The sequence below is a fragment of the Sus scrofa genome, chromosome 15, assembly GCF_054392235.1.
Source record: "Sus scrofa isolate SSC_HxYL_T2T_F1_AM1 chromosome 15, Sscrofa_HxYL_maternal_Yorkshire_Landrace_v2.0, whole genome shotgun sequence".
NCBI lineage: Eukaryota > Metazoa > Chordata > Mammalia > Artiodactyla > Suidae > Sus > Sus scrofa.
The window spans coordinates 45,469,658-45,497,045 of record NC_139397.1 but is presented as its reverse complement, the minus strand read 5'-3'; the positions used below and the strand labels follow the sequence as shown (position 1 = coordinate 45,497,045).

General features: G+C 38.8%; 1 protein-coding gene across 9 annotated transcripts in view; it reads left to right on the top strand.

The window, feature by feature from the left end:
* The window catches only part of PTPN4 (protein tyrosine phosphatase non-receptor type 4), a 190,332-nt gene that overhangs the window by 38,870 nt on the left and 124,074 nt on the right, over positions 1-27,388 (top strand). The gene's annotated exons all lie outside the window — the stretch shown is intronic.

Here is a 27,388-nt window from a genome sequence, read left to right as displayed (position 1 = left end):
ACATTTTCAAAGGTTTTTGGTTTTGTTGTTTAAGAGAATGTACAACAGACTATTTATGGCCCTCAGAAACTAAAAATACTTACCTTCTGGTCCTTTATGGGAAAGATTTGCTAACCCCTACTCAATCCCTATTTTATAGAATCTCCAGATTGTTACCCTCCTCTAAATAGTATTGAATTTTATTCTAACATGCAGTTAAATTGCTAGCAGATCCCTTTGATCCTATGGAATCTTAGTTTTAGCTGTTGTTAAATAAGATAGGCCTTGTTTTAACTTTGTTCTCATTCCTTGTGCTTGGGTTATCTAGGGTCTCAGCTAAATTCCTGGGTTATTCTTCAAATTCTCTCCTCTGACTGAGCCTGAATTCCATTTCTTCAGAACTGGGCAACCTCTGAAACCTTTGTTTAGCTAACAGCCTCCCAACTCCTATTTTGTTCTCTCCTAGGCCTCTAGGAGTTTCAACCTGTACATGGGCAGCCTAGGAGGCAGATGAGGACTGGAATCAGTTTTTATGTGGATTTTTGTAGCTTTTTCTCTCTGATTCTTTCCCCTCTGATAACCTGTCCCTCCAAACCCAGCCACCTTAGCAGCTCCAAACAGTAATTTTAGTTTTCTCACTCTAGCAAGACAGCCACTTTGCTTGGGCTCTATTTCCTTACCCTTAAAGAGGAAGCTAGTATCAGTGTGGGGTTTGATTAATCTGGTTCTCATCTAACGAGGATTATAGCTCTGTGCTGGTTATTGTCTAATGTCTGCGAATAATTCACACTCTCTCACACTCTCGCTCTTTCTGTATTTGGTCTAGCTTTTATAGATGTAATAGTAAGAAGGTATTCTAACATTAGCTACTCCATTCATGACAAGACCAAAAATTCTGGTTGTTTTAAAATGTGAACATTAGGAGTTCTCATTGTGGCTCAGTAGAAATGAACCTGACTAATATCCATAAGGATGTGGGTTTGATCCCTGGCCTTGCTCATAGGGTTAAGGATCTGGCATTGCCACGAGCTGTGGTGTAGGTTGCAGATGCAGCTTGGATCCCGTGTTGCTGTGCTGTGGTGTAGGCCGGCAACTACAGCTCCAATTCGACCCCTAGCCTTAGAACTTTCACATGCCGCAGGTGTGGCCTTAAAAAAAAAAGAGAGAGAGAATTCCCGTCGTGGCTCAGTGGTTGATGAATCCAACTGGGAACCATGGGGTTGTAGGTTCAATCCCTGGCTTTGCTTGGTGGGTTGAGGATCCGGCATTGCTGTGAGCTGTGGTGTGGGTTGCAGATGCAGCTTGGATCCCGTGTTGCTGTGGCTCTGACGTATACCGGCAGCTACAGTTCCGATTACACCCCTAGCCTGGGAACCTCCATGTGCTATGGGAGTGGCCCAAGAAAATGGCAAAAAGACAAAAAAAAAAAAAAAAAAAGAGTGAGCATATATCTCAGTACATAATAGTGAATTTTGATTCATAACATTTAACATATTGTTTGCTCTGTTCCTTGATCCATTGTTCATTTGATCCAAATAAAAGGTCTAGAATTCCAATGAATAATGGTAAATATATGCATCTTATAAAATCAAATTAGTGTAAGATATGTTGATTTGTTGAAGGGAATAAAATGGCACCTGCTTTCCAAGGAATGAGGCCCTAAACAGCTGGGCTAGCAGCTTGTTCTCTTATTTATTTAATATTTTTTGTCTCTTTAGGTCTGCACCATGGCATATGGAAGTTCTTAGGCTAGGGGTTAAATCAAAGCTATAGCTGCCAGCCTGCGCCACAGCCACAGCAGTGCAGGATCTGTGTCAACGTCTGCGACCTACACCACGGCTCATAGCAGTGCCGATACTTTATCCAGTGAGCAGCTCCAGGGATTGAACCTATATCCTCATGGATGTTAGATTTGTTTCCACTGAGCCATGACAGGAACTCCTGGCTGATCAATTCATAATAATTTCTCAACAGTTTTGTATTTGTTTTACATATTTAGCATCTTAAAAACAGTTCATAAGTATTTTAATCCACAGTTTATCTCTTAACTGCTGTACTCACAGTTTTCATGGCATACAGGGCTGGTATGCACTACATATGGCTTATTTCATATTCTTTAAGGAAGTAATCATTTAACTATTTTTGCCGTCATGTGGGTTTTTTGTATTATACTGAATACATGGGCTGTCTGTCTATGCCACTGGCTGCCAAGATTAATTTGATGAAACGAGTGGATAACTTGGAATCAGCTTTCTCTCTCTTGTTCTATGTATGCCTCTTTTGAACTTAAGCAGCATGCCCTTCTCAGATAGATGTGACCTCTTCTTTGGAAAAGGATATATGACATAGCTCTGTTTCCCTACCAGAACTTGCTAACAAGCTTTTAGTATTCATTCAAATGGTGTGGGTGACCATAGAGTTTTTGTCGTGTTAGTTAGCTACATGACTCCCTCTCTGATGCCCACTGCCCATCTTACCTGTGATAGCTCCTCCCCTGGATAGTTCTCTATGGATCCAATAATCCCCCAGAGGAAGCCCTGGTGTCTAGTGTGACCTTCTGCCCAGAGGCTGATTGATGTTGGTGTTTGTGGTTGGGTTCTACTGAGCACAATGCTGTGGGAATATGTTTCCTTTGATTTGTTTATATTAAACTTAAGAGTTTATAGTTTTTAATGTTTCTTTTATATTTATTTAACTATTCTCCCACATTAAAGAAATCTGGAGGAGATAGGTCCTTAATTACATTGACTAGGTCCTTAAGTTTAGTACGGGTTAATTTACAACTTTGGATCTCACACACACACACACACACACAGTTGCAGCAATGGTGGATCCTTCTTTTTTTTTTTTTTTTTTTTTTTATCCTAGGGCCACACCTGCGGCATATGGAGGTTCCTAGGCTAGGGGTCTAATCAGAACTGTAGTTGCCGGCCTACACCACAGCCATAGCAACACCAGATCCTTAACCCACTGAGCGAGGCCAGGGATGGAACCTGCAAACTCTTGGTTCCTAGTCGGATTCGTTAACCACTGAGCCACAATGGGAACTCCCATGCTGAATCCTTTAATCCACTGCACTGGTTGGGGTTTGAACCCGCACCTTCTCAGAAACCTGAGCTGCTGCAGCCGGGTTCTTAACCCGCTGTATCACAGCAAAAACTCTTACGGTATATTTGTTTGATGTTACTTAACTTTGAATTACTTTGAGATGACTTTGATTTTCCTTCATCAAGAATAATTCAGGTGGGAATGGTATAGTTTCTATAAAGAACTACCTGACTGGATTCTAGTTATTAGACTATCACAGACAGATCATTTAAGCATATAGTAATGTCAAAATCAAGACCCTGAGCACTCTGAATTGTTACAGAAAACATTGTGGTATAAAATAGGAAAGGTTCATGGGCCTTGCAATTCAAAAGACTAGATTTATATCCTGGACATATTAAATACTTGCTCTGTGGCACTGTTCCACTTACTCGACCTTTATGTATCATTTCCTTTATAATGAAGAAATAATACCTATTATATTAGAGTTATCAGGATTAAATGAATGTTTATAGAACATCCAATAAGGGTTGCAGTAGGTCCTCTAGAAGTGTAAATATCCCTCATCATCCTTTTTCTTTGTGTTTTTTTTTTTTTTTTTTTTTTTTAATGCTGTGCCTGTGGCATACAGAAATTCCCAGGCCAGGGATTAAATTTAGGCCATAACAATGACCCAAGTCACACAGCAATAACAACACTGGCTCTTCTCTGGGCCACCAGAGAACTCCTCTCCTGTTTCTTTAGTTACCCAGAGTTAGCCAAAGCAGTTTAGAGGGCAGCTGTCCACCAAACTGTCCTCACTTCTTCTTTTTTTTTTTTTTTTTTGCTTTTTGTGGCTGCACCTGCGGCATATAGAAGTTCCCAGGCTAGGGGTTGAATCAGAGCTGCAGCTGCTGGCCTATACCACACCACAGCAATGCCAGATCCGAGCTGCATCTGGGACCTATACCACAGCTCAATGCCAATGCCAGATCCTTAACCCACTGAGCGAGGTCAGGGATTGAACCAGCATCCTCATGGATACTAGTTAAATTCATAACCTGAGCCACAACAGGAACTCCAGACTGCCCTCACTTTTGACAGCAGTTGCAAGCTTGGAGAGATTCTTAAAATCCTGAGTGTCAGTAATTTGTTAGAAGGACTCAACAGAATTCATTGAAAACTGTAATACTCATATGTTACAGATTAAAGTAATTCGGGAGAAGCACTGAATGGGGCAGAGTCCAAGAGGAGTCTGAATGGAGAGCTTCTAGTCCCCTTCTCCCTGTGGAGTTGTGGATGACGTTACCTCCTCCTGGGCACTGTGTGTGTGGCAATTCCCGTGAGCCTCTAGTATCCAGACTTTTTACTGGGACTCGGTCACATTCTTTCTGCATGACTTACCTAATCAATAGCCTTTCCCAGCAGTTAGGGTAATATCCTTAGTCTCCCGTTACTCTGAAGTCAGATCTGATGTGATGTTGCTCAAAGCCCCCATCATAAATTGCATTGTTAAACTGTCCAGTGACCAAAGCCCCCAGGCGAAAGGAGACACTTCCATCAGGTAGGGCATTCCAGGGGCTTAGAGATCACCTCCCAGTAGCTTAGGGCAGAGGCCAGACCTCTCTTTGGAAAAGGTTATTTCTTCACTCTACAATAGTATTTTTGTAGTGTATTTTTATAGTGGCTAATAAAATTGTTCACTACTTGATATTTTGGTTAATTTTTAATCTAAGCAATACTCTACAATAAATATTAAACAAGGGGTGGGGGGGGAGCCAAGCAGGACAAATCTTACATCAAGAGCTTAATAAAATGTTCCCACTCTTCCTTTTTTTTGGCCATGCCCACAGCATGCATGTGGAAATTCCCAGGCCAGGGATCTAACCTCAGCCCCAGCAATGACACCGCCAGATCCTTAACCTGCTAGGCCACCTGGGAACTCCTACTCTTTTCTTTTAATACAAGTTTCAAAATAGATTTGGAGCTGTCCTTTAGGCATTTACTCCCATTTATCTATGCTGGTTTATATTATTATTTACTGACTTCCTATTATCAAGGTTGAGAATTTAATATTCTTAGTCCATTTTACACCCTCACTCCCTTATACAATTCTTATGTTATAAATTTTAGTTAAATCTATCAGAATTACATTTGATTTCTAGTAAAAGAAGCCTAAATGTTTTTTTCCCCTTAGTGTTGAACTTTAAAAGATTTTTGTATATTTTGGATAACAGCCCTTCATCAGATGTGTCTCTGTAATTGTTTTGCCCAGTCTGACTTGACTTCTCATTCTCTTGACATTGTCTTATGCTGAATGGAAAATTTTTTAAAATTTTAATTAAGTGTAGCTTATCAATTATTTCTCTTGTAGACCATGCCTTTGATGTTTATTTTAAAAATCATTATCATATCCAGGTCATTTGGGTTTTCTCCTATGATGTCCTCTAGGAGGTTTATTGTTTTACCTTCTACATTTAGGTCTCTGATCGATTTGGGGTTAATTTTTATGAAAGGTGTAAGATGTGTGTAGATTCAGTATATTTACATGTGGATGTTCCATTTGTTGAAAAGACTGCTCCATTGTTTTCCTTTGCTTCTTGATTAAAGATGAGTTGGCTGTATTTTTATGGTACTCTTTCCATTGATCTATTTATGTATTCTTTCACCAGTACCACACTGTCTTGATTTCCATAGCTTTTATCTTGAAGTTGGGTATCATCAGTCCTCCAGCTAACAAAGTTAGAACATCTCCTTCAGTTTCTGTCTTTTAAGAAATTGGTTCATTTCTGCTCAGTTGTAAACTTCATGAGCATAAAGTTGTTTGCAGTGTTCATTTATCATCTATAGGGTCTCTGCTGATGCCTGTTCTTTCTTTTCTGAAATTGGGTATTTGGTAATTTTTTACCCTGGCTTTATCAATTTTATTAATCTTTTTAAAAAACTAGCTCTTGGTTTTATTGGATTTTGTCACTTCTTTACCCCTTTTCAATTTTATTGATTTCCCCCCCATTCTTCCTTCTTTTGCTTTGGTTTAATTTACTCATTAATTTTTCAAAGTAAAAGTATACATTATTGATTTGAAATTTTTCTTGTTTTGTTTTTTGTTTTTGTTTTCATTTTTGTCTTTTTGCCATTTTCTTGGGCCGTTCCTGCGGCATATGGAGGTTCCCAGGCTAGGGGTCAAATCGGAGCTGTAGCCACTGGCCTGCACCACAGCCACAGCAACACCAGATCCAAGCTGTGTCTGTGACCTACACCACAGTGCATAGCAACGCCGGATCCTTAACCCACTGAGTAAGGCCAGGGATCGAACCCTCAACCTCATGGTTCCTAGTCGAATTCATTTCTGCTGCACCATGACTGAAACTCCCAGTCTTTCCATTTTTAAACTTTTGTCTGTCCCTTCTGTGTTTTTGTTCATTTTTTCCCCTTCTTTCCTGCTTTCATTGGATTATGTGAATATTTTTATTTGTTAAAAAAAATTTTTTGGCCACACCTATGGCATGTGGAAGTTTCTGTGCCACGGATTGAACTTGTGCCACAATGGTGACCTGAGCCACTGCAGTGACGATGCCAGATCCTTAACCTGCTAAGTCACAGGAGAACTACCTATTTGAATATTTTTAGTATTCAATTTTAATATATCCCTTGGCTTCTTTTGTTTGTTGCTTTCTCAAGATTACTCTAGGAATTATAATATATATACCTATTTTTTACAGTCTACTTAGAGTTCATCTTTTACTGCTTCAGATAAACCTGGACATTTATTCATGCAGTTCCCTCTTTTCTCCTCCCTTGTTCATTGTGGTTGTTGTATGTATTAATTTTGCATAGAATGACCAGAGTTCCTGTTGTGGCTCAGCTGGTAACGAACCTGACTAGTATCCATGAGGACGAGGGTTTGATCCCTGGCCTTGCTCAGTGGGTTAAGGATCTGGTGTTGCTGTGGCTGTGGTGTAGGCTGGCAGCTGTAGCTGTGATTCGACACCTAGCCTGGAGACTTCCATATGCCTCAGTGAGGTCCTAAAAAGACCACAAAAAAAAAAAAAAAAAATTACATAGAATGAAACTCTATAGACATAAGTCTTTCTTTCAACAGCAATGCATATTTTAAATAACTTAACAGGAGAAAATAGTTTATTATATTTTTCGAGGTATTTACCATTCATTTTGCTTGGAGTTCCAGATTAATCTTCTGGCATTCTTTCTTTTCAGTAAAGAACTTCCTTAGCATTTCTTTTCGAGCAACTTTTCTAGTAATAAATTTGCTTAATCTACCTTCATGTGAGAATGTTTTGAGTTGCCTGCTTTCATACCTGAAAGATATTTTCAGCGGTTATGTAATTCTGGGTTGATAGCTTTTTTTTCCCCAGCACTTTAAATATATAGTTCAGCTATTTTGTGCCTTCCATAGTTTCTGATTGGAACTCTGTATTCATTCAAAGAATGTTTCTCTATGTGAAATGTGTTGCTTTTTTCTGGTCTCCTTTAAGGTTTTTAAAATTTTGTTTTGGGTTTTTGGCAGCTTGACTTTGATGGGTCTGGGCATAGTTTTATTTAAGTGAATTTTTGTTTTTTGTTTTTGGGTTTTTTGTTTTGTTTTGTTTTGTTTTGTTTTGCTTTTAAGGACCACACCTATGGCATATGGAAGTTCCCAGGCTAGGGGTCGAATCAGAGCTGCAGCTGCCGGCCACAGCCACAGCCACAGCCACAACAATGCAGGATCCAAGCCTTGTCTGTGAACCACAGTTCATGGCAACACTGGATCCCCAACCCACTGAGTGAGTCCAGGGTTCAAACCCACATCCTCATGGGTACTAGTTGGATTTGTTTCCGCTGCTCCACAAAGGAACTCCTAATTGAATCTTTTTTGAATCTTTAAGTCTATTTCTTTCACCAAATTTGAATACTCTTCTGCCATTATCTTATTTATTTATTTATTTATTTTGTCTTTTTTCTTTTTCTAGGGCCACTTCCCACGGCACATAGAGGTTCCCAGGCTAGGGGTCTAATCAGAGCTGTAGCCACTGGCCTATGCCACAGCCACAGCAACATGGGATCTGAGCCACGTCTGCGACCTATACCACAGCTCACAGCAATGCTGGATCCTTAACCCACTGAGTGAGGCCAGGGATGGAACCTACAACCTCATGGTTCCTAGTTGGATTTGTTAACCACTGCGCCATGACGGGAACTCCTGCCATTATCTTTTAAAATATTTTTTATATGTCAGTTTCCCTTAGGAACTCCAAAAATGTGAGTTTTAATTTTATCCTATAGGTCCTGAGTCTCTGTTCAATTTTCATAAACTCTATTTCATGTTAGATTTTTTTCTTTTCTTTCTTTATTTTTTTTTTCTTTTTTCATTTTTGGCTGCCCCACAGCATATGGAGTTCACAGGAAAGGGATCAGACCTGAGCTGCAATTGTGACCTATGCTGCAGTTGCAGCAATACTAGATGCTTTAACCCACTGTGCTAGGGATCGAGCCTGTGTCCTAATGCTGGACAGATGTCCCTGATCCTATTGCACCACAGTTGGGTACTCCCAGGTTGGATAATATGTTCATTTACTTTCAAATTGACTGATTCACCAGTTATCTTCATTCTGCTATGTAGCCCATTTAGTGAGTTTTTAATTTTGGATACTGTATTTTTTTCAGTTCTAAAATTTCCATTTTATTCTTTTTTTAATAGTTTTTAATATATGTTTTGCTGAAAATTTTTACATATTCTTCATTTTAAGAGTGCTCACCTTCCTTACTTATGGAGGATGGTTATAGAACCTATGTTAAAGGCTTTGATAATTCCAACATCTGAATCATATCATCAGTTGACTAATAGTTCAGATATTCCTTGTTCTTAATGTATCAAGTAATTTTTATTGTACTTTGGATATTTTGGAATATTATGTTATCAGATTCTATACCTTGTTAAAATCCATTATATAATGTTTATTTTGTTGTTGTTATTGTTGTTTTGGCAGGAGATTAACCTGGTTCTCAAATTCTGTCTCATATTTTTCTGGGCAGAGATTCCAATATCAATTAAATTTTCAAAGCCTTTATTATTCTGTTTGGGTCTGATCTTTGTCAGCAGCATTCAGGGGGTAGTTTGAAGCTTACCCTGTAGCTCAGTCCTCAGTGCTCACTGTGTTTCTTTGGGTATATTCTGTATGTGTACAGTTTTTGGCATGAGCCCAGGACTTGTGTTGATTTATATTCTCCTATACTTTGCAGGTTTTTCTCTACCCTGTCTGGTTCCCAGTGGCCACTTCTCATAGTTACTCTGGCCAGAAGGATGAGGTTAACCTTCTGTGTTGCTGCCCAGTTGTGTAGAATTGGGGCTGCCTTAGGGTGCAGTGCTGCGAGAAAAGTAAAGAAAAACAAAAACAAACAGATTACTCCGTACTCTTCTATAAACCAGATCTCTTTTTCCTAGTTCTTCTGTGCAAAGAGGTGGGTTTCAATTCCCACAATATCAGCACTAGGGCCATGCCACTCCATGACTGGAGTCATCCCTGGGGAAGGCTGGTGGAGGGGAAAAAAAAAATGCAGTGCCCCCCTTCCCCCAAGTCTCTAGCTAGCTCACAGGGCTCTTTTTACCAGAAAATTGAGTTTCCTTTTCTCTTTTGCTGCCTGGGTCTACTGTGCAGTTCTCATGCAACCCATCTTTGAGTCAGTGGCAGAGGTACAGAAAAGTAAAAAAAACCAAAGCTGCCTATGTGTATACCACCTGCTATAATTTGACTTCTTGGATTTCTCATGTAATTGCCTTTTGTAATTTTATCTGGAATCTTAGCTGTATTCAGCAGGAAAAGCAGCCTGGAGTGTGATTATGTCATGTGGGTCTACAACAGGAGTTGAATATAATTTTTTTTTTGTCTTTTTGCCTTTTCTTTTCTTTTTTTTTTAATTTAATTTTTTTTACAGAATAAAATACATATATTTAAACACAATTACATTCACACAGATTATTATATCATGGATCTTAAGAAACAGATTAAGCGACTCCCTCTGGAGAAGTGGAATGGAAAATATGCTGAGACAAATAGGAAATTTATTCTATACTTTATCCCATTTTGAATGGCTTTCATCTTTACTATTTAGTATTATCTATTACATTTCAATTTTTCTTTAAAAATTAGCATTATATTAAAATTGTGTATATTATACAACTAAAATTTATAAAGAAAGCCTTATATACCATTAAATATTTTATATAGCATAATGAAAAGAATAACTTCACTGGTAAGAATAACAAATATAATACACCCTCTGAAAATAAGTAAAATATACAATGCATAAATTGGTTAAAAAACAGTGTTACTATATAAATATATCCTTATAATTTGTTACATCTTATTGATTCTTCACTATAGGCATTACACCATTCTAGGTGATGTGATAAACAAGACATTATAGACCTTACATTGTACCACGGAGAGAAATGGTTATTGATAATACAGTTGTAGAACTGTATTATTTAATTGTACAGTTGCTTCATTTAATTATAATTATAAATTCTTTGATGGAGAGGAAATCAGAATCAGATCTAAGGAGACTTCAGCATTCCAAGAATGATGTCGCATGACCCCCTTCATGGTGGATTATGCACTTATTTACTATGAGGTATATTTCTTCTCCAGAGATTCCTTGTTTGTGTATCACTTGTAGATTTTTGGTTTGCAGTTATTTTGAAGTTTTGATATAAGAGTCTATATGTATGTGAGATTGTTTTAAGTTGTTGTTCTCTTAATTGCAAGTTCATCTCCAGTGTCCTGCATTTGTGCCCACCTCTTCTCATGATGTCTGATTTTGGTGGTATAATTGCGCACGGATGATTTCGTATCTTTACTGTATGTATACCTTTACTGGTGAGCCTTGTCATTTGTGGAATTTTTGTTTCCTGTTGCTGTCTTGTCTTTTCTACTAGAGAAGTTCCTTTAGTATTTGTTGTAAGGCTGGTTTAGTGCTGCTGAATTCTCTCAGCTTTTGCTTATCTGTGAAGGTTTTGATGTCTCCTTCAAATCGGAATGAGAGCCTTGCTGGGTAGAGTCATCTTGGTTGGAGGTTTTTTCCTTTCATCACGTTGAGTATATCATGCCACTCCCTTCTGGCCTGCAGAGTTTCTGCTGAAAAATCTGCTGATAACCTTATCGGGGTTGCCTTGTATGTTATTTGTTTCTTTTCCCTGGCTGCTTTCAAGATTTTCTCTTTGTCTTTAATTTTGGTCAGTTGGATTAATATGTGTCTCAGGGTATTCCTCCTTGGGTTTATTTTATATGGTACTTGTTGTGCTTCCTGGATTTGAGTGAGTGGTTCCTTTCCCATGTTAGGGAAGTTTTCGGCTATTATCTCTTCGAATATTTTTTCTGTCCCCTTCTCTCTCTCTCTTCTTCTGGCACCCCTATCATACAGATGTTGGTGTGTTTAATGTTGTCCCAGAGTTCTCTGAGACTCTCTCCATTTGTTTTCAATCTTTTTTCTCTTTTCTGTTCTGCATCCGTAATTTCCACTAATCTGTCCTCCACCTCGCGTATTCATTCTTCTCCCTCCTGTATTCTGCTATTAGCTGCTTCTAGTGAATTTTTTATTTCAGTTATTGTACTTTGCATCTCTTCTTGTTTAAGTTTTATATCTTGTATCTCTTTGCTCAGTGTTTCCTGTAAGTTATCCATCTTTGCCTCCAGTTTATTTCCAATGTCTTTAGCATCAACAATCTAAAGTCTTTTTCCTGGAGGCTGAGAATCTCCTCATCACTTAGCTGACTTTCAGCCTCTCATCTGTAGAAATTCTCTGAGAGCATAGTAATGTGTTCTCCATTCTTTCAACTTTCTTAGCAGAGATACCCTGTGAATATGCTTTTATTTTTAGTAGTTTTTAAATGTTTTTAGGATATGTTTCTGCAGAAACAGGTTTTTTTCATATACCCTGATTAATACTACATTGGATAAATTATTGGAATATGACTGTCAGTTGTATCTTCACATTAATACCTGTCAAGTAATACTGATCTTTCTTATTGGTGCTGTATTATTTCCTCAGAGCTTTCACATCCATTTTTTGTTCTTTTTTGTCAATAACGATATAGTACAACAGTTAGTTCTTTTTTACAGATAGAGAATTTAAACTCAGAGATTTTTGTGCCTTGCTCGTTACTACATGCCAAGTAAGTGGTAAAACTAGGACGAGAATCCTGCCTCTGACCATTCAGACTGGTGTTTTTATTTCCACACTGTCTTCTTTTAGTTCCACACCAATCTTCTGTTCCCTCCCTATATATCCTTGTCGTCGGTAGCACAAATTTAAAATATATTAAAAGTGTGGTCATGAAAGATCGGAGACAAGTAGTTTCTAGTGCTGTTTTTCTTACATTTTTGTATTTTATAAGAATTGAGGAGTTCCTCTTGTGGCGCAGTGGTTAATGAATCCGACTAGGAACCATGAGGTTGCAGGTTCGATTCCTGGCCTTGCTCAGTGCGTTAAGGATCCGGCGTTGCTGTGAGCTGGGGTGTAGGTCACAGACACGGCTCGGATCCCACGTTGCTGTGGCTGTGGCATAGGCCAGTGGCTACAGCTCCGATTTGACCCCTAGCCTGGGAACCTCCATATGCCGTGGGAGCGGCCCAAGCAATGGCAAAAAGACCAAATAAATAAATAAATTAATAAACAAAAAAGACCTGAGACATGTTTGTCAAAATTCATTAAAAAAAAAAAAAAAAAAAGAATCGAATGGTGAGTTCTTAGGAAAGACTTACTGAAAGTTCACATGGCTCCCCCACACCTCAATTTCATAGGTCTGTTGGGCTCAGGAATCTGTAATTTAAATGTCTACATAAGGTGATACTAGTGCATGTAATCTTTGGCCTTGTAGAGAAACACATTTGGGAGGGATGGAGACTGGCCTGGCCTCATTAACATTCTATAATTAGCCATTATTTATAGAGCACATTTTCCTGTTTGTTCATTTTATATACTAAATGGGACAGAGTCAGAATTCATGATAAATCCCAGCTGTTATACTTCTTGTTGTCCTCACTCATAGAGTAGGGTTTTCTGTTTAGTATTTTTCTAAAGCTAAATGAGAAACTAATTTATAGTCTTACAAGGATGTCTTTAGCAGGAGGTTTTGAGCCCATTATCTAGAACTGTAATAGTACCTCGATAGCAGTGATTTGAAAATCGGTCTGATCTTTCCCACTTTCCTTCCCTCAGGGGAGGTTTGACAATGTCAGAATATTTCTGGTAATTAAAGTTGGGTGGGAGCTACTGGCATCTAGTGGGTAGAAACCAGGGATGCTGCTAAACATTCTAAAATACTCAGGACAGTTCTCTGCCTCAACCCCCAGAGTGGAGAATTATCTGACACAAAGTGTCAGCATGCCAAGTTTGGTTGAGAAACTGGGCTCTAAAGTTAGCATTCAATAAACATCTTTTGATGAACAAATTAATTTTTAAAAGAATCCTCTCTCTCTTTTTTCTTTCTTTTTATGGGAGCATGTGGAAGTTCCCAGGCCAGGGATTGAATCTTTAGCTATGACCTACACCACAACTGCAACAATGCTGGATCCGTAACCCATTGTGCTGGGCCAGGGATTGAACCCACACCTCTGCAGCAATGCACCATGGTGGGAACTTCAAGAGAATCCTCCTTTAGCTGTAGTTAAAAAACTAACTACCAGGAGTCCCCTTTGTGGCTCAGTGGTGAACAAATCTGATTAGGAACCATGAAGTCACGGGTTCGATCCCTGGCCTTGCTCAGTGGGTTAAGGATACGGCATGGCCATGAGCTGTGTTGTAGGTCACAGACCCCGTTCAGATTCCCCATTGCTGTGGCTGTGGTGCAGACCAGCAGCTACAGCTCCAATTAGACCCCTAACCTGGGAACCTCCATATGCCATGGCTGCGGCCCTAGACAAGACCAAAAAAAAAAAAAAACCTACCAGTTAGTTTTTTCTTTTGACAGTTCAAAGAGTTAAGACAAAGTATTTTTCCTTGCATCTGTAGAGATGCTGCTTTAGTACTTCCTATAAACACATCTGTCCTTGTGCTTGGCCTGCCAATAAGAATCTTGGTTTTTGCCTAACAGTTGTTACTGAGTTAAAGTTCTTAATGATAAACTTGAAAAAGTTTTGTTAGAGACAGTTTCTTCATCTTTAAAGAAGCTATTCCTAGTAGGTTAGTTTCTCTGAAGATGGACTTGTGTGCTTTAGAGATTCCCTCAAATGCTGAGTGCTTTAACTGGACCTCTACTGAAGTAAGAAAAATTGAAGGACTAGTTGCTTGCAGAGGACTGTAAGTCCATATACACTTGACATTTTTTTTCTTTCTTTTTTATAGCATTTTTTATTATTCAATTACATTTGTAGTTGTATAGCAATCAACACAACCACATTTTATAGCATTTCCGACCCAAACCCCCAGCGTGTCTCATTTGGAAACCATAAGTTTTTCAAAGTCTGTGAGTCAGTATCTGTTCTGCAGAGAAGTTCATTATGTCCTTTTTTTTAGATTCCACGTGTAGGTGAAAGCATTTAATGTTGGTGTTTCACTGTCCGACTGACTGACTTCACTTAGCATGATAATTTCTGGGTCCATCCATGTTGCTAAAAATGCTGGTATTTCATTCCTTTAATGGCTGAGTAATATTCCACATCTTCTTGATCCACTCCTCTGTCGATGGGCATTTAGGTTGTTTCCATGTCTTGGCTATTGTATATAGTGATGCAGTGAACATTGGAGTACATGTATTTTTTTGAGTCGTGGTTTTCTCTGGATAGATGCCCAGGAATGACATTGCTAGATCAAATGGTAATTCTATTTTTAGCTTTCTGAGCCCTCTCCATACTGTTTTCCACAGTGTTTGAACCAATTTACATTCCCACCAATGCTGTAATAGGGTTCTCTTTTCTCCACACCCTCTCCAGCACTTATTATTTGTAGACTTTTTGATGATGGCCATTCTGGCTGGTGTAAAGTGGTACCTCATCATGGTTTTGATTTGCATTTCTCAAATAATTAGTGATGTTGAATATCTTTTCATGTGTTTTTTGGCCATCTGTATGTCGTCCTTGGAGAACTGTCTGTTTAGACCTTCTGACCATTTTTTATAGGTTGTTTGTTTTTTTGGTGTTGAGCTGCACAGGGTGTTTATAAATTTTGGAGATCAATCCCTTGTCGGTCGCTTCCTTTGCAGATATTTTCTCCCATTCTGTGGGTTGTCTTTTCATTTTGTTTAGGGTTTCCTTTGCTATGCGGAAACTTTTAAGTTTAATTAAGCCCCATTTGTTTATTTTTGTTTTTATTGTCATTAGGAGGTGGATCTGAGGAGATATTGCTGTGGTTTATGTCTGAGTGTGTTCGCCCTATGTTTTCCTCTAAGAGTTTTATAGGATCTGGTCTTATATTTAGGTCTTTAATCCATTTTGAGTTGATTTTTGTGTATGGTGTTAGGAAGTGTTCTAATTTCATTCTTTTCCATGTAGCTGTTGAGTTTGCCCAGCACCACTTCTGGAAGGGACTGTCTTTTCTCCATTGTCTATTCTTGCCTCCTTTATCATAGATTAGTTGACTGTAGGTGCATGGGTTGAATTCTGGACTTTCTATCCTGTTCCACTGATCTCTATTTCTCTCTGTGTCAATACCATATGGTTTTGATGACTGTCACGTTGGAGTATAGTCTGAGGTCAGGGAGCCTGATTCCTCCTGCTTCGTTTTTCTTTCTCGTATGTCTTTGGCTATTCTGGTCTTTTGTGCTTCCAAACAAACTTTAAAATATTTTGTTCTAGGAGTTCCCATCTTGGCTTAGTGGTTAACGAATCCAACTAGAAACCATGAGGTTTCAGGTTTGATCCCTGGCCTGCTCAAGATCCGGCGTTGCTGTGAGCTGTGGTGTAGGTTGCAGACGTGGCTCAGATCCCGCATTGCTGTGGTTCTGGCATACGCCAGTGGCCACAGCTCCAATTCGACCCTAGCCGGGGAACATCCATATGTCGCAGGAGAGGCCCAAGAATTGGCAAAACAAAAAAAAAATTTTGTTCTAGTTCTGTGAAAAACTAGAACTTGATAGGGATTGCATTGAATTTGTAGATTGCCTTGGGTAGTATAGTCATTTTGATAATATTGATTCTTCCAATCCAAGAGCATGATATGTTTTTCCATCTATTTGTGTCATCTTTGATTTCTTTCATCAGCATCTTAGTGTTTTCAGAGTACAGGTCTTTTGTTTCTTTAGGTAGGTTTATTCATAAGTATTTTATTCTCTTTGATGTGATGATAAATGGGATTGTTTCCTAATTTCTCTTTCTGATCTTTCATTGTTAGTATATAGAAATGCAGATGATTTCTGTGTATTACTTTTGTATCCTGTGACTTTGCCAAATTCATTGACAAGCTCTAACAGTTTTTTGGTAATGTCTTTAGGGTTTTCTAGGTTTGGTATCATGTCATCTGCACATAGTGATAGTTTTACTTCTTGCTGTCCAATTTGGATTCCTTTTTATTTCTTTTTCTTCTCTGATTTCCGTGGGTAGGACATCCAAAACTATGTTGAATAGTAGTGGCGAAAACAGACATCCTTGTCTTGTTCCTGATCTCAGTGGGAATTCTTTCAGTTTTTCACCATTGAGAATGATGTTAGCTGTGGGTTTGTCATATATGGCCTTTATTATGTTGAGGTACGTTCTCTCTATGCCCACTTTCTGAAGGGTTTTTATCAGAAATGGGTGTTGGATTTTGTCAAAGGCTTTTTCAGCATCTAATGAGAGGATCATATGGTTTTTGTTCTTCAGTTTGTAAATGTGGTGTATCACACTGATTGCTTTGTGGATTTTGAAGAATCCTTGCATCCCTGGGATAAATCCCACTTGATCATGATATACAATCCTTTTAATGTATTGTTGGATGTGGTTTGTTAGTAGTTTGCTGAGGATTTTTGCATCTATGTTCGTCAGTGAAATTGGCCTGTAATTTTCTTTTTTTGTGGTATCTTTGTCTGGTTTTGGTATGAGGGTGATGGTGTCCTCGTAGAATGAGTTTGGAAGTGTTCCTTCCTCTGCAGTTTTTTGGAATAGTTTCAGAAGGATAGGTGTTAGCTCTTCTCTAAATGTTTGATAGAATTCATCTGTGAAGCCATCTGGTCCTGGACTTTTGATTGTTGGAATTTTTTTTTTTTGTCTTTTTTTTTGCTTTTTCTAGGGCCACTCCCACGGCATATGGAGGTACCCAGGCTAGGGGTCGAAGCGGAGCTGTAGACGCTGGCCTTCGCCACAGCCACAGCAACTCGGGATTCAAGCCGAGTCTGCAGCCTACACCACAGCTCATGGCAACGCTGGATCCGTAACCCACTGAGCAAGGCCAGGAATCGAACCCGCAACCTCATGGTTCCTAGTCATATTCGTTAACCACTGAGCCACGACGGGAACTCCCCTGGAAATTTTTTAATCACAGTTTCAATTTCAGTTCTTGTGATTGGTCCATTCATCTTTTCTATTTCATCTTGGTTTAGTCTTGGAAGATTGTGCTTTTCTAAGAATTTGTCCATTTCTTCTAGGTTTTCCATTTTATTGGTAGATAGTTGCATGTAGTAGTCTCTTATGATCCTTTGTATTTCTGTGATGTCCATTGTTACTTCTCCTTTTTCATTTCTAATTTTATTGATTTGAGTCTTCTCTCTTTTTTGCTTGATAAGTCTGGCTAAGGGTTTATCAATTTTGTTGATTTTTTTCAAAGAACCAGCTTTTCATTTCATTGATCTTTTCTGTGGTTTTCTTCATTTCTATTTCATTGATTTCTGCTCTGATCTTTATGATTTCTTTCCTTCTGCTAACTTCAGGTCTTGTCTGTTCTTCTGTCTTTAGCTGCTTTAGATGTAAAGTTAGCTTGTTTATTTGAGCTTTTTCTTGTTTCCTGAGGTAGGCTTGTATTGCTATAAACGTTCCTCTTAGAATGGCTTTTACTGCATCCCATAGACTTTGGAGTGTCATATCTTTGTTGTCATTTGCTTCTAGGTATTTCTTAATCTCCTCTTTGATTTCTTCAGTGATCCATTGGTTGTTTAATAGCATGTTGTTTAGTTTCCATGTGTTTGTGTTTTTTGCAGTTTTTTTCTTGTTGATTTCCAGTCATATAGCATTGTGGTCGGAGAAGATGCTTGATATGATTTCAGTTTTCTTAAAGTTCCCTGAGGTTTGATTTGTAGCCCAGGATGTGATCAGTCTTAGCGAATGTTCCATGTGCACTTGAAAAGAATGTGTATTCTATTACTTTTGGATGGAATGTCCTATAAATATCTATTATAGGTCTAAAACTTCATTAGGGCCTGTGTTTCCTCATTGATTTTCTGTCTTGATGATCTGTCCATTGCTGTCCATTTAACATGTCCCCTGCTATTACTGTGTTGTTGTCAATTTCTCCTTTTAAGTTTTTTAACAGTTGTCTTATATATTGAGGTGATCCTGTGTTGAGTGCATATATATTTACAATTGTTATATCTTCTTGGATTGATTCTTTGATCATTATGTAATGTCCTTCTTTGTCTTTTATAATAATCTCTATTTTAAGTTCTGTTTTGTCTGATATGAGTTTGCTACTCCAGCTTTCTTTTGATTCTCATTTGCATGGAATATTTTCATCCATCCTCTCAACTTTCAATTTGTGTGTGTCCATAGAAGTGAAGTGGGTCTCTTGAAGACAGCATGTATATGAATCTTGTTTTTGTATCTACAGCCAGTCTATGTCTTTTGGTTGGGGCGTTTAGCCCATTAACATTTAAGGTAAATATTGATATGTATGTTCTCACTGCCATTTTATTAACAGTTTTGGATTTGTTTTTGTTGGTCCTTTTTCTTCACTTCTCTTGTTCTCTCCTCTTTTGGTTTGAAGACTATTTTTAGTGTTGTATTTGAGTTGATTTTTCTTATTCATACGTGTATCAGTTGTAGATTTTTGATTTGCAGTTATCCTGAAGTTTCGATGTAGGAGTCTATATATATACGAGTTTAAGTTGTTGGTCTGTTAATTGCAGGTGCATCTCCAATGTCCTGCATTTGTTCCCTCCTCTTCTCATGATATCTGATTTTGGTAGCATGATTGTGTGTGGATGATTTCCTACCTTTCCTGTATATATGCCTTTATTGGCGAGCCTTGTCATTTGCGGTATTTTTGTTTCTAGTTGTGGCCTTTTCTGCCTAGAGAAGGTCCTTTAGTATTCTTTGTAAAGCTGGTCTAGTGTTGCTGAATTCTCTTAGCTTTTGCTTATCTGTAAAGTGTTTGATTTCGCCTTCAAATCTAAATGAGAGCCTTGCTGGGTAAAGTAATCTTGGTTGAAGTTTTTTTCCTTTTATCACATTAAGTATATCATGCCACTCCCTTCTGGCCTGCAGAGTTTCTGCTGAAAAATCTGCCCATAACCTTATTGGGGTTCCCTTGTATGTTATTTGTTTCTTTTCCCTAGCTGCTTTCAAGATTTTCTCTTTGTCTTTAATTTTGGTCAGTTGGATTAATATGTGTCTCGGGGTGTTCCTCCTTGCATTTATTTTATATGCTACTCGTTGCACTTCCTGGATTTGAGTGAGTGGTTCCTTTCCCACTTTAGGAAAGTTTTTGGCTATTATATCTTCGAATGTTTTTTCTGTCCCTTCCCCTCTCTCTTCTCCTTGTGGCACCCCTATGATACAGTTTTGGTGCATTTAATGTTGTCCCAGAGTTCTCTGAGACTCTCTTCATTTGTTTTCAATCTTTTTTCTGTTTCTGTTCTTCATCAGTGATTTTCACTAGTCTGTCCTCCACCTTGCTTATTTGTTCTTCTGCCTCCTGTATTCTGCTGTTGGCTGCTCCTAATGAATTTTTTTATTTCAGTTATTGTATTTTGCATCTCTGCTTGCTTAAGCTTTAAATCTTGTATTTCTTTGCTTAGCATTTGCTCTAAATTATCAATCTTTGTCTCCAGTCTATTTCCAATGTCCTGCATCATCTTTACTATCATAAGTATGAAGTGTTTTTCCTGGAGGCTGATAATCTCCAGATCACTTATCTGTTTTTCTTCGGCTTTTTCTTTCTCCCTTATCTGAGTTATAGGTCTCTGGCTTTTCATTTTTGTAGGTTTTTGCTGTGGTCTCCTTTTTTCAGACAGTATATTTGTAGCCTCTCTTACTTCTGATGTCTGCCACCTTTGTGGCTGAAGTTGGTATTGGGGCTTGCTCCAGGCTTCCTGAAGGGAGGGACTGCCCACTAGTAGGTGGGGCTGATTCCTGTTCTTGTAGTGGTTGGGTCTTTGTCTCTGAATGAGATTAGAGGTGGTTGTGTGCCTGGGGTGTCTTTAGGCAGCCTGTTTACTAAAGGGTGGGGCTGTGATCCCACGTGGATTGTTGTTTGCCCTGGGGCTTCTCAGCAATGATGGGTGGGGCTGTACTTTCCCCAAATGGCCATCTCCAGAGGAACACACATCGATGAATATTCCCAAGAGCTTTGCTTCCAATGTCCTTCCCCCACAACAACAAACCACAGTCACCCCCTGTTTTCCCAGGAGGTCCTCCAAGAACTGCAGTCAGGTCCAACCCAGATTCCTATGGAGCCTCTGCTTTGGCCCGGGACCAAGCGGACATGCAAGCCTGTGTGTGCCTTTCAAGAATAGGGTCTCCGTTTCCCCTAATCCTGTGGAGCTCCTGTGCACAAGCCCCACTGGCCTTCAGTGCCATATTCTCTAGGGGCGCTTTCTCCCAGTGCCATTTCCCCAGGTGTGAGGACCTGACATGTGGCTCAGAACCCTCACTCCTGTAGGTGAGTCTCTATGATACAGTTACTTTCCTGTCTGTGGGCTTCCCACCTGGCAGGTATGGGGTTGCTTATATCACCTAAATGCCCCTCTTACCTCTTGATGTGGCCTCCCCTTTGTCTTCTGGAGTAGGATATCTTTTTGCAAGTTTCCAGTCCATTTGGTTAAAGGTTGTTTAGCATTTGGTTGTAATTTTGTTGTTTTTATGAAAGAAGGTGAGATCCAGTCCTTCTATTCCTCCATCTTAATCCCGTCAACATCTTTTTTTTCTGTAGTTTCATCATTTGCTCATTCAACTTACCAAATATTTGTTGATTGCCTTCTTTGGCGGTAACTGTTCTACCTATTAGCAATTTTGGAACATGTTCCACCTAGCTGTTTTCGTACTCTCCTGACCCTTGGCAATCTCATCTGCTTCCTGAATTCAGGATTCGTTTTACCCTCAAAGTGTGAAAACTGTCCTAACTTTTCTTTTTTTCTGACAATGTCATTATTTACCCTTCACTGCTTTGCAGTATTTTTCTCTTACTAGTGAATTCTGTGTTGATAGTTCTTTTCTTACAGCACCTAGAAGTTGTTGTACCACTTCCCTCTGGTTTTATGGTTGCAGATGAGAAATCTACTCTAATTGAATTGTCATTCCTTATAGGTAAATTCTTTTTCTAGTTGTGTTTTAATATTTTTTCCTTTTTCTTTTGTTTTCAATAGTTTGATTATGATGTATCTTGGTGTGGATTTGTTTGGATTCATTTTGATTTGGATCCACTTGGACTCTTGAGTCTGTGCTTTTACTTTCTGCCAAATTTATAAAAATTTCAGCTAATGTTTCCTCAAATATTTTATTATCCTAAAGCCCTTTCTCTTCTCTCTTAGGGACTCTAGTGCTCTGACACTGTTATAGCTTTTTGAGTGTCTCTCTGGGCCTCGTCCTTTTTTTTTTTTCAGTTTATCTTCTCTGTGTTGTTTAGTTTTGGTAGGTTTTTGTTGTTGTTGTTGTTTGTTTTTTGTCGTTTTGCCATTTCTTTTTTTTTCTTTTTTTTTTAAATAATTTTTTTTATTTTCCCACTGTACAGCAGGGGGGGCAGGTTATCCTTACATGTATACATTACAATTACATTTTTCCCCCACCCTTTCTTCTGTTGCAACATGAGTATCTAGACAAAGTTCTCAATGCTATTCAGCAGCATCTCCTTGTAAATCTATTCTAAGTTGTGTCTGATAAGCCCAAGCTCCCAATCCCTCCCACTCCCTCCCCCTCCCATCAGGCAGCCACAAGTCTCTTCTCCAAGTCCATGATTTTCTTTTCTGAGGAGATGTTCATTTGTGCTGGATATTAGATTCCAGTTATAAGTGATATCATATGGCATTTGTCTTTGTCTTTCTGGCTCATTTCACTCAGGATGAGATTCTCTAGTTCCATCCATGTTGCTGCAAATGGCATTATGTCATTCTTTTTTATGGCTGAGTAGTATTCCATTGTGTATATATACCACATCTTCCAAATCCAATCATCTGTTGATGGACATTTGGGTTGTTTCCATGTCCTGGCTATTGTGAATAGGGCTGCAATGAACATGCGGGTGCGTGTGTCTCTTTTAAGTAGAGTTTTGTCCGGATGGATGCCCAAGAGTGGGATTTTGGGGTCATATGGAAGTTCTATGTATAGATTTCTAAGGTATCTCCAAACTGTTCTCCATAGTGGCTATACCAGTTTACATTCCCACCAGCAGTGCAGGAGGGTTCCCTTTTCTCCACAGCCCCTCCAGCACTTGTTATTTGTGGACTTATTAATGATGGCCATTCTGACTGGTGTGAGGTGGTATCTCATGGTAGTTTTGATTTGCATTTCTCTTATAATCAGTGATGTTGAGCATTTTTCCATGTGTTTGTTGGCCATCTGTATATCTTCTTTGGAGAAATGTCTATTCAGGTCTTTTGCCATTTTTCCATTGATTGATTGGCGTTTTTGCTGTTGGGTTGTATAAGTTGTTTATATATTCTAGAGATTAAGCCCTTGTCAGTTGCATCATTTGAAACTATTTTCTCCCATTCTGAAAGTTGTCTTTTTGTTTTCTTTTGGGTTTCCTTTGCTGTGCAAAAGTTTTTCAGTTTGATGAGGTCCCATGGGTTTATTTTTGCTCTAATTTCTATTGCTTTGGGAGACTGACCTGAGAAAATATTCATGATGTTGATGTCAGAGAGTGTTTTGCCTATGTTTTCTTCTAGGAGTTTGATGGTGTCCTGTCGTATATTTAAGTCTTTCAGCCATTTGGAGTTTATTTTTGTGCATGGTGTGAGGGTGTGTTCTAGTTTCAATGCTTTGCATGCAGCTGTCCAGGTTTCCCAGCAATGCTTGCTGAATAGACTTTCTTTTTCCCACTTTATGTTCTTGCCTCCCTTGTCAAAGATTAATTGACCATAGGTGTCAGGGTTTATTTCCGGGTTCTCTATTCTGTTCCATTGGTGTGTCTGTCTGTTTTGGTGCCAGTACCACACTGTTTTGATGACTTTGGCTTTGTAGTATTTCTTGAAGTCTGGGAGAGTTATGCCTCCTGCTTGGTTTTTGTTTCTCAGGATTGCTTTGGTGATTCTGGGTCTTTTGTGGTTCCATATAAATGTTTGGATTGTTTGTTCTAGTTCTGTGAAAAATGTCATGGATCATTTGATAGGGATTGCATTGAATCTGTAGATTGCTTTGGGCAGTATGGCCATTTTTACAATATTGATTTTCCCAATCCAGGAACATGGAATATCTTTCCATTTCTTTACATCTTCTTTGATTTCTTTGATTAAAGTTTTATAGTTCTCGGCATATAGGTCCTTTACCTCCTTGGTCAGGTGTATTCCGAGGTATTTGATTTTGTGAGGTGCAATTTTAAAAGGTATCGTATTTTTGTATTCCTTTTCTAATATTTCATTGCTGGTATACAGAAATGCAGCTGACTCCTGAATGTTAATCTTATATCCTGCTACTTTGCTGAATTTATTAATCAGTTCAAGTAGTTTTTGGGTGGAGTCCTTAGGGTTTTCTATGTATAGTATCATGTCATCTGCATACAGTGACAGTTTGATCTCTTCTCTTCCTATATGGATGCCTTTGATTTCTTTGGTTTGTCTAATTGCTGTGGCTAGGACTTCCAACACTATGTTGAAGAGCAGTGGTGAGAGTGGGCATCCCTGTCTTGTTCGAGATTTGAGTGAGAAGGCTTTCAGTTTTTCCCCATTGAGGATTATATTTGCTGTGGGTTTATCATAAATGGCTTTGATTATATTCAGGAATGTTCCCTCTATACCCACTTTGGCGAGGGTCTTGATCATGAATGGATGTTGGACTTTGTCAAGTGCTTTTTCTGCGTCTATTGAGATGATCATATGATTTTCGACTTTTTTTTTTTGTTAATGTGGTGTATGATGCTGATTGATTTGCGTATGTTGAACCATCCTTGTGAACCTGGGATGAACCCAACCTGGTCATGGTGTATAATTTTTTTGGTATGTTGTTGGATTCGGTTGGCTAAGATTTTGTTGAGAATTTTTGCATCTATGTTCATCAATGATATTGGGCGATAGTTTTCTTTTTTGGTGGTATCTCTGCCTGGTTTTAGAATGAGGGTGATGGTGACCTCATAGAATGTCTTTGGGAGTATTCCTTCTTCTTCAACCTTTTGAAAGAGTTTAAGGAGGATGGGCGTTTTGCCATTTCTTGGGCCGCTCCTGTGGCATATGGAGGTTCCCAGGCTAGGGGTCTAATTGGAGCTGTAGCCGGCCTATGCCAGAGCCACAGCAACACGGAATCTGAGCCGCGTCTCCAACCTATGCCACAGCTCACGGCAACGCCGGATCCTTAACCCACTGAGCGAGGCCAGGGGTTGAACCCACAACCTCATGGTTCCTAGTTAGATTCGTTAACCACTGAGCCACAATGGGACCTCTAGTTTTAGTAGTTTTTATTTGTTCTGAAATTCATTGATTTTTCTTTTCTTTCTCATCTTCATTCTTCTGTGGAGCATATCCAGTCAGTTTTCATTTCCCTCCTGTATTTTTTAGTTATATAATTAACATTTGATTCTTTTATATCTTCTCCTTTTTTGCAGAAATATTCTGTTTTTTAAATAGCATTCATAGTGGCTAATTGAAACATTTTCATGATGGCTGATTCAAAATATTTGGGATATAGTCCCAGCATCTGAGTCATATCAGTGTTGGCATCTATTGATTATTTTTTTACATTTTATCAAGATTTTCCTTGTTATGGTTAGAGATTTTAGATAGCATCATGGACATTTGAGCCAATATAGTATGAGACTCTGGATTGTATTCAGTTTTCTTTGTAGCAAGGAATCACCTTGGTATAGGTCCCGGCCTGCTTTTGTGAGTTGCAGTTTGGTTTCCAGAACCTTTGTGTTACTGTTTTGGGCTCCTTTGTGTGTGTGTGTGTGTGTGTGTGTGTGTGTCTGTTATCCAGATACCTTACTGAAAATTATGCAGGTACTCCACACTGTAGTTGAGTTTTCAGATCTTTTGCTCTTTCAGTTTTAGTCATTATCAGCTTTAGTCTATTTCATTCGATAATGTAGTTCATTATCTTGGACTTTATTTCAAGGTTTAAGGTACCCTTTTTGTAGCTACTTCCTCTCCCTAATCTTCCTGTTTATTTCTGTTTGGCAGATGCCACCTGTTACTGCTGGCTGGTGGTGAGAGTAGAAGTCTTGGCTTCATGCTCAGCTTCTGCTGTCACCACCCCACTGGGGGAGTCTGAGCACTGCCTGTCACCACTAGGCTGAGGTTCATGCTGTGCACTCAGCTTCTGCTGATTCCACCCCTGAGGACATACTGTGTAGTGCAGCTTGCTGTTGGTTGTCAACGAGTAGAAGACCAGTCCTCCCACTTGCCACCATCCAGGACCAGGAGACACATGGAGCTGTAGGCTCCCTGCTTGAATTCCATGGCACTTCAGGAAACTGGAACCTTCATGCATTGATAATGAGAATGTAAAATGGTACAGCTGTTATGGAAAGGAGTTTGGTGGTTCCTCAGAAAGTTAAACAGAAATTCCACATGATCCATCATGTATGTGCTCCAAAGAATTGAAAGCAGATGCTCAAATAGATACTTGTATACCATATTCATGGTGGCATTATTCACAGTACCCAAAAGGTAGAAACAACCCAAATGTCCATCAATTAATAAACAGTGGTATGTCCATATAATGGAATATTACATAACCATAAAAAGGAATTAAATATGGATATGTGGTACAACATGGAACTTTGAAATATTAATGCTAAGTAAAAGGAGCCAGGCACAAAAGGTCACATATTGTTCAGTTTCATTTATATGAAATATGCAGAATGAGTAAATCCGTAGAGATAGAAAGCAGTTGAGTGGTTGCCAGGACCTGGGGCAAAAGATACTGTTTGGTAATGAAAATGTTTTGGGATTAGGTAGAAATGATGGTTGTACAATATTGTGAGTGATCTAAATGCAGCTGCATTGAACACTTTAAAATGGCTAATTGTATATTATGTGAATTTCAGCTCAGCAAAAAGAAATGCAAAGAAAGCCCAAGAGTTCCTTAACCAGGCTGCTACCTTCTTTCACCTTTCAGAGTTTAAAACATTTTAATCCACGTTTTGTTGTTGTTTGTTTGTTTTACTCAGCTGCAGACATAGGAAGAAATGCATCTACTCTGCCTTGTCTCTAGAAGAGTACAGTAGACTCACCTTAGTAGCTTTTTAAAAAGACTAATGCTTGGAGTTCCTGCTGTGGCACAGTGGGTTATGAATCTGACTGCAGCAGCTCAGGTAACTGTGGAGGTGCAGGTTTGATCCTCACCCAACTCAGTGGGTTAAAGACTCTGGCATTGCTGCAGCTGTGGTTTGAATTCAGTCCCTGGCCCAGGAACTTCCATATGCTATGGAAGTGTGGCCATTAAAAAAGTGATAAATAAATAAAAAGGCTAATGCTTGATCTCTATTTTGGATCAGTTCAATGAGAATGAGAGAGTGGAGAGGGCAGTTAAATCAATACCAAAAATGTTCACAGGTTATTCAGATTGTTCACCGTTGTGAAGCACTGTTTGAAGCACATACTTCCAGTCATTGATGAGTTTTACAACTAGCTATTTGACCCACAAAAATGTAAAGGGAAGCTCTTTACGAGGAAGGTTGTTCTTTTGAACATTATCGTGTGTGGATATGAATTTTGAAATTGCTGTGACCATCTTCCTAATAGCCTACAAATGTAGCCAACACCAGGAATGCAGATAAAAGAGATGGAAAAAAAACCTGGTACTTGATTACATCTCTCATCTGCTGAACTAGCCAACTCTGAAATCTGTTGTATCTTTCTACTTTCCACTGTGTGAAAAAATATTACATCCTTATTGTTTCAGCTCTTAGTTCTGATTTTAACTTGTAGCTGGAAGCTACCAAACTACCATAGCTAATATGAGGGGAAATTAGTGGTAAAATAACACCGCTATTTGCTAATGTGTTTTCCTGATATTTGCCTTTTGTAAATAATATTGCACTGAACGTATTGGTATGTATAGCCATTTCTCCCAATATCAGATTTTATTTTTCACTCAGGTTAGGATGCCAGAAG